Source organism: Panulirus ornatus, chromosome 17 (genome assembly GCF_036320965.1).
Source record: "Panulirus ornatus isolate Po-2019 chromosome 17, ASM3632096v1, whole genome shotgun sequence".
Classification (NCBI taxonomy): Eukaryota; Metazoa; Arthropoda; class Malacostraca; order Decapoda; family Palinuridae; genus Panulirus; species Panulirus ornatus.
In genome coordinates, this window is record NC_092240.1 from 48,219,439 (window position 1) to 48,224,855 (window position 5,417).

Below are 5,417 nucleotides of genomic sequence, written 5' to 3' on the forward strand. Positions count from 1 at the left end.
TTTTTGTTTGTTTGTTTGTGTTTGTCTAATATCTTGAATTGGTCTTTGGGTTGTTAAGCGAGTGAACTACCTCCTACGTCACTCAGGTCAGCACGCCATCACCTTACAAGATACCTCACCTCGTTCTACTAATCTACCCTTAGCCTTCATCTACCCTAGCCTCCTCGACCTACCCTAAGCTTGATCTACCCTAAGCTTGATCTACCCTAGGATTGATCTACCCTAGGTTTGATCTACCCTAGGTTTGATCTACCCTAGGTTTGATCTACCCTAGGTTTGATCTACCCTAGGTTTGATCTAACCTAGGTTTTGATCTACCCTAGCCTTGATCTACATTAGGCTTGATCTACCCTAGGTTTGATCTATCCTAGCCTTGATCTACCCTAGGTTTGATCTACCCTAGCCTTGATCTACCCTAGGTTTGATCTACCCTAGGTTTGATCTACCCTAGCCTTGATCTACCCTAGGTTTGATCTACCCTAGGTTTGATCTACCCTAGGTTTGATCTACCCTAGCCTTGATCTACCCTAGGTTTGATCTACCCTAGGTTTGATCTACCCTAGGTTTGATCTACCCTAGCCTTGATCTACCCTAGGTTTGATCTACCCTAGGTTTGATCTACCCTAGGTTTGATCTACCCTAAGCTTGATCTAACCTAGGTTTTGATCTACCCTAGCCTTGATCTACATTAGGCTTGATCTACCCTAGGTTTGATCTACCCTAGCCTTGATCTACCCTAGGTTTGATCTACCCTAGGTTTGATCTACCCTAGGTTTGATCGACCCTAGGTTTGATCTACCCTAGGTTTGATCTACCCTAAGCTTGATCGACCCTAGGTTTGATCTACCCTAGGTTTGATCTACTCTAGGTTTGATCTAGTCTAGCCTTGATCTATCCTTGCCTTAATCTACCCTACTTTGATCTAACCTAGCCTTAATCTACCCAAGCCTTGATCAACCCTTGTCCTCATCTACCCTTACCTTAATCTACCTTAGCCTTGATCTACCCTAACCTACATCTACCCTACTCTACGTTTCAGCGTTGGTCAACGATTCATTGTATTATTATGATCTTCCAGCACATTAACCCCCCCCCCCCGGGGCTCACATACCACATTGTTATATGTGTTATGTGACCACTTGACTCATGGAAGATATAACTACAAAACCGTGTGGTCATATTGAGGCTTTTGAAGGAAAGTGTTGGGCCCTCCCTCCAAACACCCTCCCAATTCCCTCCCTTCTCACCTTCGTTATCCCTCCTCTTCATCTCCCCCTTAACTCCAACCTTGTCTCCCTCCCTATTTTCCCATAACTTTAGTATATAATTATAATAAAATGTTATATAGGTGTATGATTATTAACTAAAACAGTATGGTACAATTTTAAAGACACAAGACGTAGTTCACGTTAGATAATTACTGTACAACAACATATTTACATACATGTAGAAGGTCGATTTTACATACGTGTAGAAGGTCGATTTTACATACGTGTAGAAGGTCGATTTCACATACGTGTAGAAGGTCGATTTTACATACGTGTAGAAGGTCGATTTTACATACGTGTAGAAGGTCGATTTTACATACATGTAGAAGGTCGATTTTACATACATGTAGAAGGTCGATTTTACATACGTGTAGAAGGTCGATTTTACATACGTGTAGAAGGTCGATTTTACATACGTGTAGAAGGTCGATTTTACATACGTGTAGAAGGTCGATTTTACATACATGTAGAAGGTCGATTTTACATACGTGTAGAAGGTCGATTTTACATACATGTAGAAGGTCGATTTTACATACGTGTAGAAGGTCGATTTTACATACGTGTAGAAGATCGATTTTACATACGTGTAGAAGGTCGATTTTACATACATGTAGAAGCTCGATTTTACATACGTGTAGAAGGTCGATTTTACATACGTGTAGAAGGTCGATTTTACATACGTGTAGAAGGTTGATTTTACATACGTGTAGAAGGTCGATTTTACATACGTGTAGAAGGTCGATTTTACATACGTGTTAGAAGGTCGATTTTACATACATGTAGAAGGTCGATTTTACATACGTGTAGAAGGTCGATTTTTACATACATGTAGAAGGTCGATTTTACATACATGTAGAAGGTCGATTATACATACGTGTAGAAGGTCGATTTTGCATACGTGTAGGAGGTCGATTTTACATACGTGTAGAAGGTCGATTTTACATACATGTAGAAGGTCGATTTTACATACGTGTAGAAGGGTCGATTTTACATACGTGTAGAAGGTCGATTTTACATACGTGTAGAAGGTCGATTTTACATACATGTAGAAGGTCGATTTTACATACATGTAGAAGGTCGATTTTACATACGTGTAGAAGGTCGATTTTACATACGTGTAGAAGGTCGATTTTACATACGTGTAGAAGGTTGATTTTACATACGTGTAGAAGGTCGATTTTACATACGTGTAGAAGGTCGATTTTATATACGTGTAGAAGGTCGATTTTACATACGTGTAGAAGGTCGATTTTACATACGTGTAGAAGGTCGATTTTACATACATGTAGAAGCTCGATTTTACATACGTGTAGAAGGTCGATTTTACATACATGTAGAAGGTCGATTTTACATACATGTAGAAGGTCGATTTTACATACATGTAGAAGGTCGATTTTACATACATGTAGAAGGTCGATTTTACATACGTGTAGAAGGTCGATTTTACATACGTGTAGAAGGTCGATTTTACATACGTGTAGAAGGTCGATTTTACATACGTGTAGAAGGTCGATTTTACATACGTGTAGAAGGTCGATTTTACATACGTGTAGAAGGTCGATTTTACATACGTGTAGAAGGTCGATTTTACATACATGTAGAAGGTCGATTTTACATACGTGTAGAAGGTCGATTTTACATACGTGTAGAAGGTCGATTTTACATACATGTAGAAGGTCGATTTTACATACGTGTAGAAGGTCGATTTTACATACGTGTAGAAGGTCGATTTTACATACGTGTAGAAGGTCGATTTTACATACGTGTAGAAGGTCGATTTTACATACGTGTAGAAGGTTGATTTTACATACGTGTAGAAGGTCGATTTTACATACGTGTAGAAGGTCGATTTTACATACGTGTAGAAGGTCGATTTTACATACATGTAGAAGGTCGATTTTACATACGTGTAGAAGGTCGATTTTACATACATGTAGAAGGTCGATTTTACATACATGTAGAAGGTCGATTATACATACGTGTAGAAGGTCGATTTTGCATACGTGTAGAAGGTCGATTTTACATACGTGTAGAAGGTCGATTTTACATACATGTAGAAGGTCGATTTTACATACGTGTAGAAGGTCGATTTTACATACGTGTAGAAGGTCGATTTTACATACGTGTAGAAGGTCGATTTTACATACATGTAGAAGGTCGATTTTACATACATGTAGAAGGTCGATTTTACATACGTGTAGAAGGTCGATTTTACATACGTGTAGAAGGTCGATTTTACATACGTGTAGAAGGTTGATTTTACATACGTGTAGAAGGTCGATTTTACATACGTGTAGAAGGTCGATTTTATATACGTGTAGAAGGTCGATTTTACATACGTGTAGAAGGTCGATTTTACATACGTGTAGAAGGTCGATTTTACATACAAGTAGAAGCTCGATTTTACATACGTGTAGAAGGTCGATTTTACATACATGTAGAAGGTCGATTTTACATACATGTAGAAGGTCGATTTTACATACATGTAGAAGGTCGATTTTACATACATGTAGAAGGTCGATTTTACATACGTGTAGAAGGTCGATTTTACATACGTGTAGAAGGTCGATTTTACATACGTGTAGAAGGTCGATTTTACATACGTGTAGAAGGTCGATTTTACATACGTGTAGAAGGTCGATTTTACATACGTGTAGAAGGTCGATTTTACATACGTGTAGAAGGTCGATTTTACATACATGTAGAAGGTCGATTTTACATACGTGTAGAAGGTCGATTTTACATACGTGTAGAAGGTCGATTTTACATACATGTAGAAGGTCGATTTTACATACGTGTAGAAGGTCGATTTTACATACGTGTAGAAGGTCGATTTTACATACGTGTAGAAGGTCGATTTTACATACGTGTAGAAGGTCGATTTTACATACGTGTAGAAGGTCGATTTTACATACGTGTAGAAGGTTGATTTTACATACGTGTAGAAGGTCGATTTTACATACGTGTAGAAGGTCGATTTTACATACGTGTAGAAGGTCGATTTTACATACGTGTAGAAGGTCGATTTTACATACGTGTAGAAGGTCGATTTTACATACGTGTAGAAGGTTGATTTTACATACGTGTAGAAGGTCGATTTTACATACGTGTAGAAGGTCGATTTTACATACGTGTAGAAGGTCGATTTTACATACGTGTAGAAGGTCGATTTTACATACGTGTAGAAGGTCGATTTTACATACATGTAGAAGGTCGATTTTACATACATGTAGAAGGTCGATTTTACATACGTGTAGAAGGTCGATTTTACATACGTGTAGAAGGTCGATTTTACATACGTGTAGAAGGTCGATTTTACATACATGTAGAAGGTCGATTTTACATACGTGTAGAAGGTCGATTTAACAGTCCTTATGGTCCACCAAGTGATCGAGATGTACTGCCATTACCTGTGGTCTGGACCTTCTACGAAATGGCATTGTACCTAACCCATCATAAACTGTTAACCTGGTCCAGTTAATATACTGTTAACCTGGTCCAGTTAATATACTGTTAACCTGGTCCAGTTAATATACTGTTAACCTGGTCCAGTTGATATACTGTTAACCTGGTCCAGTTAATATACTGTTAACCTGGTCCAGTTAATATACTGTTAACCTGGTCCAGTTAATATACTGTTAACCTGGTCCAGTTAATATACTGTTAACCTGGTCCAGTTAATATACTGTTAACCTGGTCCAGTTAATATACTGTTAACCTGGTCCAGTTAATATACTGTTAACCTGGTCCAGTTAATATACTGTTAACCTGGTCCAGTTAATATACTGTTAACCTGGTCCAGTTAATATACTGTTAACCTGGTCCAGTTAATATACTATTAACCTGGTCCAGTTAATATACTGTTAACCTGGTCCAGTTAATATACTGTTAACCTGGTCCAGTTAATATACTGTTAACCTGGTCCAGTTAATATACTGTTAACCTGGTCCAGTTAATATACTGTTAACCTGGTCCAGTTAATATACTGTTAACCTGGTCCAGTTAATATACTGTTAACCTGGTCCAGTTAATATACTGTTAACCTGGTCCAGTTAATATACTGTTAACCTGGTCCAGATAATATACTGTTAACCTGGTCCAGTTAATATACTGTTAACCTGGTCCAGTTAATATACTGTTAACCTGGTC